Here is an 8,238-nt window from a genome sequence, read left to right as displayed (position 1 = left end):
TGGAAAGGGGCGATCGGGAGAGATGGGGTGCGGGCCCGGGGAGAGGGCCTGGGCGGCCTCCAGCCCCTCCCCGGGGGATCTTGCCCGGGTCCTAGCTTCTCCCACTGGGGAGCCCCACGCCTGACCGCGGGACCCTATGGGCTAGTTTCACTTTTTGCTTGCTCAACGCAGGAGGGAGGGCTGCAGGTGGGACGCCCTGGAGGAAGGTGCGAGGGCTCTCTCTCTCTCTCTCTTTTTTTTTTTTTTTTGACTTTGGCGTTGAGACCAAAGGCCGACTGTGAATTTCCACGTTTCACTCAGGCGCTGGGGTCATTCAGTAACCAGAGCCTCTGGAGGAAAACACCTGTCCACGGTGGGCCACCAGGAGTACTGGAGCAGTTGACCCCAGGTACCTTCGTCAAGAGGATTGTGAGCACTTAAGCTAGGTGGGAAATTTGTGCAGGATTTCTTTTTAACTTTGAGAGAAGATTAGTGGCACAGGGACATTTTTAGAAATGGCCTTCCAGACCTAACTTTTAAAGCAGTGTGGAAAGTCTTCTCTGAGAGAATGCTGAAGAGACTGGGCTCTTTTTCCTGGGAAACGAGAAGGCTGCTTGGATTTGAGACTGGAATGACTTGTCCAGAGATAAGATCTCTGATTTTGGGGATTGCACATAGGGTGCCGGTTGGGAGTGTTGGGTTTGTGGCTGTTGGAACTGAGTGGGAGCAGCTCTTTCTGCTGGGATGACATTTGGCAAACGGACTGTGCCTCATCAAAGAGATATCCATGGGTTGTGCACTTGGTCTCATTTGATTACTTCCTTACTGTCCTCTACCCTTATTAGACAAGCAGGACCCCTTCTCACTTTGGGAATTAGTCTATAAGGCTGTTTCCTAGCATCATGCCCTGTGTTCTGTGATTACATTGTTTATTCCAAAGGCAGTTACATGTGATGGCATTCTCCTCTACCTTTGCTCTTGGTGGTGTGTGCTCCTTGGAATGGCTAGGTTCAGCAGGTGGATGTCGGCTGGGTGGCTGACCTAGCTCAGCCGGGACCTGCTGGAGGCCTTGTGTGTGACCCCACCTGGGCTTATCTGTACAGCCTCATGGCAGGAGGTCTAGGTCTTGGAAGTTGCCTCTGGAATGGGTGGGAAGTGGGTTACACAGCGTCTCCTAGGAAGGGAAGACAATGGGAGGGATGCTGGAGTTGAAGGGAGGTCTCTGTCTCTGCTTCCAGATACAGGCCCAGCATCGGGGAAAGGAAGTGTCTGTGTACTACAGAGGACTGGGGAAACTGAGCAGAAGGTTACTGCTCTACTTTGGAAGTTACAAAAGAGCGTCCACCACAGGGGTCCATGTTTACTTCCCTGCTGGTGCTTGTAGCTGTGACCCCTGTGCTGACAGGCTCTGGGGTCTGAGCAGCAGGGCCAGCCGCTAGTCCAGGATTCTGTCACAAATTGCCACAGCCAGAATTTAAATTCAGAGCAAGGGGACTCCCATCTTCTCAGCTCTATCAGGGTAGTAAGTCTGTAAACTTAAGTCTCTGGCCCAGTTGGAGGCAGGTAGGGCATAGCAAGATCTTTTTATAGCTGGGGAAAAGCAAAGATGGAAATTTACAGTTGTTTCAGGGCTCAGAATGGAAGCATTGATTCAGTCTCACCCCTGACAAGCTGATGCAGGTTCTGTGGTCCAGTCCCATTTAGCCCTCACAAGATGGAGCTGGTACCCCTTTCTCTGACTTGTGGCTTTGCTCGGTCCTGCAGTGCGACTCCATGGCACAGCTTTTCAGATGCAGCGCTGGAGCCTGGGCATTCCCCACTCCCTCTCTTGCCAAAGCAATGTCTGCTTCCCCTACGCTCCTCTCCCTTATCCCACACTCTTCTCCTTTCTCTCACAAGCTTCTCCCCTCCGGGCCGGCCTTGTGTGCAACTCTCTGATTCTTCCCGTCTTATGCTGTGGCTGGTGAGGTTGGAACAGCTTGTCTCTGGGCGTGACTGGCCACCTTCCTCCAGAGCCATCCTGTTGACTTCTCTGACATGAGCCCTGTAGCTGCTTAGTCCTCTCATTGAGAAGTTTCTGCAGCTATGGGGTTGTGCTGAGTTTTGTAAAACAGTTGCTCAGGGAAGAATGTTGGGATCGGAAGTAATTTTCCAAGCTGTAAAGTGAATAGCCGAACGTTGCATCATTCCTAGAACAGCCTCATCATAACTGCAGGATTCATTTGAGCTTATTAACCTCACAGTGCTTTGTTTCAGGCAGCGGCAATAGGGGCTCCTCTTTGCACAGTCTTGCTGCCTTGTTTAGATTCCGACATGTTCCGATCTTGTTTGTCAGGCAAAGTCCAGGGGCGCACACCTGGGCCTGTCTGTGCTTAGTTGTAGGGATGGAGAGGCAGGCTGATGGGGCCACTGGGGTAAGTGGATGCCTTGCGCAGTGCCCCCTCTCTCCTCCACCTTGATGGGAGAAACAGAGACGGGGTATGCTTTAGATATCAGTGAGTATGAGTGGAGGGCTGAACACGCCCATCTTTCAGGATGTGACAGGCAGAAGCCTCCCTCCTGGCTGGAGTGCTTTGCGTCACTTCGGACTAGAAGCCGAGGCTAGGTGCTTTTAATGGGAGCAGGGTGCCAGCGGCCCAAAGGCCTGTCCCGCCGTGACCCAGGAGCCATGCATCATTGATGGGCAGTGTCTCTGCTCCTTTTGGGAAACAGTGACCCAGGAGCCATGCATCATTGATGGGCAGGGTCTCTGCTCCTTTTGGGAAATGGGGGTGAGATCCGTGATAAATGACAGTGACAGTGACTATAGAGTAGTGGGCGAAAGCTCCTGCGGGGCAGAGCCTCTCCCCAGCCCTGGAGCTCCGGCTCTGGCCTTCTGCCTCCCTGTCACTGCTGGCTGGCCAGGGGTGGTCTTCCTCCAGCAATGTGCTGACTAGAACATTCGGTAGCATGTGCTGCTATTACATTCGCCCCTAGTTTTAAAACAAATTTGTTTACTTATTGCGTATGTGTGCCTGCGTAGGCTTGCATGTGGATGGATACATGTGTTCAGAGGTCAGCGTCGGTTATCTCCCTCAGTTGCTCTCCACTCTATTACTTTTTAGAAAGGCTCACTGCTATTTTATATGTATGCATGTTTTTATCTGCATGTATGTAATGACACCGCACACCTGTCCTGGTGTAGGAGGAGGCCAGAAGAGGGCGCTAGATCTCCTGAGACAAGTTAGAGATTGTTGTGAGCCAGCATGTGGGTGCTGGGAATTGAACCAGGGACCGCTAGAAGAGCAGCCAGTGCTCGCTCTTAACTGCTTAAGCATCTCTCCAGCCCCCACATATTTTTTTATAGATTTCTTCTCCCCTCTCTCCCCATGTATGTGTGCCACATGTCTTTGGGTGCCCATGGAGGCTAGAAGAGGTTGCCAGCCCTCTCCCTTGGAGCAGGAGCTGCAGGTGGTTGTGAGTCATCGTGTCTGCTGGGAACTGAATTTAGGTCTCCTGTAAGAGCAGCCAGCACTCTTAACTACTGAGCTGCCTCTCTAGCCTCGTCCACCTTTCTCGGACAGGGCCTCTCGCTGAGCCTGAAGCTCGCTGATCTGGCTGTGCTGGCTGGTGGGCCAACAGGCACCAGGTACTCTCCGATGTTTCCCTCCCAGTCTCAGGATTATGGGTCTGAGCTGTTACGCCCTTTACATGGATGCTGGGGATCTGTGGTCCTCATGGTGTGTGGCTTTCCCCAGCCCCTGCCTTCTGTTATACTTCACTCAGCTCTTTGCAGTACAGAATGCAGCACCGTGCCCGTTTTATATACACCTCATTTATAGACACCTCATTCAAAGTGACACTGAAGAGGGACGAATGGGGTGGGCAGCCCTGGGCTTGGCAGATCTAGATCCCAAGTGTAGGTACCATCGAATCCGCCCCTTTTGTTCTGTCTGACAAATGCTCAGAACATCCGAAATATGAAAATTCACATTTCTAAAACAAATGAAGTGATTAGCTTTACACACACATTTGTGTCAAGACTCCATGTCACTTGTCTTTCTGTATTGGGCTCAAAATCACCACATGACATGCAAGCCACAGATGGGTGCTAGGAGTGGTGTTGAATTGCGGAGAAAGTGTGCTCACTGGTGTTTCTTCTGTCTTGGTGTGAAAGCCTATACTCTTTTTTTTGGTTTTTCTAGACAAGGGTTCTCTGCATAGCCTTGGCTATCCTAGACTCCCTTTGTAGACCAGGCTGGCCTCGAACTCACTGAGATCCGCATGACTCTGCCTCCCGAGTGCTGGGATTACAGGCGTGTGGCGACACACAGAGCGTGTGCTGACAATCCAGTCAGGCTGCCTGTCGATTGATTTCTGACTTAGATCATTGTCCCAGTGTAAACGGGAGTGATTGACTAAGTGAACCAGTATGCTTTTACTAGAGAGACACGGGAAAGAAGCAGCCGGAATAACCTCAAAAAAATGTGGTGAGATTGCCGAGATTTACACCAGAGTAAGGCAGGTCAGTAAATGAAGACCACGCCAGCCAGAGTTACATGGGTGAAGTTCTGAGCACAAGAGGTCTGCCTGGGAAAACACAGTGAGTGGCAGCACCGGCAGGTCTGTGAAAGGAGGCTAGGGAGGAGGCAGGCTTGACTAGGAAGAATCTCAGCCGAGGGAGGCCCAGCTTGGCCTAGTGCAGAGCCTCAAACTAGCATGATATACAGAGGGCCCATGGCACACAGGCTCTGTGTGAGTGTCCCCCTGTCCCTCCCCCCACCCCACCCCCCCATGAGCTGCATGCTGAGTGCAGGGGGCTCCTGCCTCACCTGTTAGCTCCCTGGACATGCCGTCTCATCCATCACTGCAGATGACAGAGAAGCCGGAGTAGCAAAGCTCCAGCCACTAAAGAGACGAAGTTGAAAGCTTACTAACTTTGTTTTTCTAACTTGGGCGTTTTTTGGGGAAAATGCTTGCGCAGGAGGCCTGCACATCCCCTTGACTTATGAATGCTAGGCAAGCATTCCACCAGCAAGCCACACCCCCAGTGCCAAGGTTTAGCAACCTAATGTGTTTTGAGTGTTTGCCTGCATGCGTGTCTGTGTACCATGTGAACGCTGGTGCTCAAGGGTATCAGAGTATTGCATAGGACCCACTGGAACTGGAATAAGGACAGTGTGAGCTGCCATGTGGACTCTGGGAACTGACTAGGTTCTCTGGAAGAGCAGCCAGTTCAGTTAACTGCTGAGCTGTTAACTCATCTCTCCAGCCTCAAGTTTAGTAACTTTTGTTGTTGTTGTTGTTAAGACAGGGTCTCTTTGCATAACCCTGGCTCTCCTGGAACTCACTATGTAGACCAGGCTGGCTTCAAAATCATAGAGATCCACCTGCCTCTGCCTCCCGAATGATGATAACTTTTGATATTCAAGAGAAAAGGATGGAAGGAAAGAAGGAAGGAAGGAAGGAAGGAAGGAAGGAAGGAAGGAAGGAAAGAAGAGAAAGAAAGAAACCTAAACCAAAACAGGACATGGCAGAAGCCATCCCCAGTTGTTATCATGTGACGTAGCGACACAGGCAGCTTTGGGGTTTAGGAGCAGCCCTGTGTCCTCACAGGGCTCGGCAGCTCTGTGTGGTCTGTGCAGTGGCAGGAAGCTGGCATTAGAAGAGAAAGTGCCCATGCAGAGAAAGACTCACCGTTCTGTACTGACATGGAGCCAGGAGCAGGCACACTGGAGAAGCTGAGAGTCAGAGCTGGCAGCCACCCTCCGCGCTGTGTTTGTGGCTCTGTCCTCCAGTGGTTGGGGGCCACAACCTGGCTTCTGGGCGCTCATTTTCCTGGAGCCCCAACTGCACTGTAGTCCACGTGCTGCTGAACTTTTGGCTGTAGAGTGTTTCTTTTTGATGAGCAAAGTCATGGGTGGATATTTTTAAGGCAGATTCCAACAAGGGTCAGTCTGCAGGGGAAGGAGGCGAGAGGTGTGGGTGTGAGATACAAGAGGGGGCGCTGTGCCTGACTTCTAGTTACTGACCTCAGTTAAATATGGCCAGGGAGTCTGGGACCCAACTTACTAGTTTTTGTTGTTCCAAGAACAATCCTGTAATCTGGCCTTGGTCCAAGTTTCTATTCTAGGGTGGGCTATACCCTATCAGCAATGCCATTGTCCACACTCAGCATCCACCGGTGAGCCTCAAACTTCCTGCCTTCCGTTCTTGAGATAAAGAAACTGAGTCAGTGAAATGGACGGAGTGATCCTTCTAGAACACACCATGAGGGAAGCAGTAAGGGAGCCTGAGCATTTCTGTGCGGACTCAAGCCAAAGGAGCGTCCCTCGTGACCATCTGTGTCCACTGAGAGCAGGAGAGGGTTCCCTATGAGGGCTAGAGAAGAGAGGATGAGAGCAGAGCATGCATGCCAGTGAGAAACAGTGACTCCCCTGTCTGTGGTCTATGTAAAGATCGGGTGGTCTCAAAGGATGTTTTACCAGACAGGGCCCCTCAGCGAGGTACCCTTCCCTTAAGCCAGCTCTACACACAAGTCATGTGCACATATGTGCAGCCCTTCAGCACCCAATGTCATTGCCTCAGATGGGCCAGAGAGCTCAAGGCTGGCTCTGTGCTCTTGGGCACATGGTGCCTGTTGACTTTGCAAGTAGAATGTTGTAGAAAGCTTTGCTAGTGCCATGGGCTCCCTGCATCGGAGGTTCCTGTGTGTAACTCCTGGATGTTCCCCTGGTAGGCACCCTCTGTGTCTCTCCCACCCCTGACATGTGGTCACTCTGTGCTCTACCTCCCCCCTCCACACCTGGGGGTGTTCACTGTGCGTGCTCCCACTGTGTGCTCCTTGGCTGGTCGTGCTTTCTCCTCTTACTCGTGACTTTTCTGCTCCTGCTTTGCTGTCTGCTGGTGTGACCTTTGCTTCCATATTACTCCTACCTGGTCTTCTACAGGGTGCTTTTTGGATCCTCAGGATGCCTGTCATTGTCCTGGCTCACTGCTCCCTTTCCTGCTTGAGTTTATCTTTTTACTCCATGTTATTTTAAGGAGCAGGCACTTTAAATTCAATCGGCTATCATCTTGCTTTTCTGGGCTGTGTCTGCTGACAGCCATACAATGCATGAGCCCAGGCACAGCACATTCTGCGTGTTCTTGTGCAGCTTTTACGTCCACTTTCCAGTCTCCGTCCTTAGTCTCTGCAGAATATCTTTCTGATGAAGGCTGTAATGGTCCATGCCATGTTCCCTTATTCCCACGTGCCCTTATTATCTTTGTTGTTTTGGAAAACAGCGGTTTAAAAAGGTACTCTTTACATTACTAGCCCCTTGCTGATATCACACTGAGGTGCAATTGACTGCTGGGTATTGATGTCATGGGCTGGCCACCTGGCCATCCCTCATACGCATTGATTGGGGATCTTCTGCACACATCTGTGACACCTGGGATGACACTGGCTTTTGCTTCTTCCTGCCTGGCTCAGGGCCTTGGGATGGTGCCGAATGGACAGTGGTGGGCATGCTTGTCTAGTGCCTGAGTTAGGGAGTGATCCCAATTTCCCTCTGTGCTATTTATTGACTCAAATGTCCCTTTTTAATTTCCAGTTTCCCATTGCTGCTCTCAGAACAGAGGAGCTGAGAGTGAGAAGCGCAGAGAAAATGAAATGAAATTAAGGAGATCAAAATGAAAGGCCCCACCTCTGTGAGATGCAGAAATGAAAGCAGGGGTGAGGCTGCCGAACCCTACCAGGATGACTAGACTGCCCAAGGCCACCTGGGGTGTGTGCTCACTGTGCTGTGGGACAAAGGGAATACTAGTGTGTGCCTGTGCAGCCACCGTGCCTGGCACAGCCCCCTTGGGACTTGCAGAAACTGTGGGGAGGCTGGGTCAGCCTCGTGTGAACCTACTGTGTTCCCTTTAGGAGGCACAAGCTGAACTGTTCAAAAACTGTTTATTAAGGTCAACCCTCTAGTACTGTCTAGATTCCTGTTGCCATTGAAAACAGAAGAGTAGCTTGCACACACACACACCGAGAAGCGTGCTTTTGTGGTTTGGCTACCTATAGTCAGTTGTAATCTAAGATATTATCTGGACACTCCCATAAATAAACAATTGGTCAGTTTGAAGTCGCGCATTGTTCTGAATATTGCGATGGGATCCCACACCTTCCTGTTCCGTCTCACCATATCCACACCGTATGTCCTACCTCCTCGTTAGTTACTGAGAGACCCTTTCCATGGTCACTGTCATGGTGTCATGGTTGTGACAGCTAATTCTGACTGTCAC

The 8,238-nt window shown here is 51.2% G+C and overlaps 1 protein-coding gene across 7 annotated transcripts in view; it reads left to right on the top strand.

Moving 5' to 3' along the window:
- The window catches only part of Agpat3 (1-acylglycerol-3-phosphate O-acyltransferase 3), an 84,668-nt gene that overhangs the window by 618 nt on the left and 75,812 nt on the right, over positions 1-8,238 (top strand). For 2 of the 7 annotated variants that reach the window (XM_055607033.1, XM_055607040.1), the window contains exon 2: positions 301-425. The exons of 2 other annotated variants lie outside the window; for them this stretch is intronic. The gene's annotated coding sequence lies outside the window, so the exon portion shown is untranslated. Of the gene's footprint in view, positions 1-10; positions 207-300; positions 426-8,238 lie in introns of those variants that run through there. 3 more of the 7 variants (XM_055607041.1, XM_055607034.1, XM_055607035.1) reach the window with 2 other exon arrangements.

The sequence above is a fragment of the Psammomys obesus genome, unplaced genomic scaffold (assembly GCF_907164565.1).
Source record: "Psammomys obesus unplaced genomic scaffold, mPsaObe1.curated_primary_1811, whole genome shotgun sequence".
Classification (NCBI taxonomy): domain Eukaryota; kingdom Metazoa; phylum Chordata; class Mammalia; order Rodentia; family Muridae; genus Psammomys; species Psammomys obesus.
Note: the sequence above shows the minus strand (reverse complement) of the source record. Positions and strands in the feature narration are given on the sequence as shown.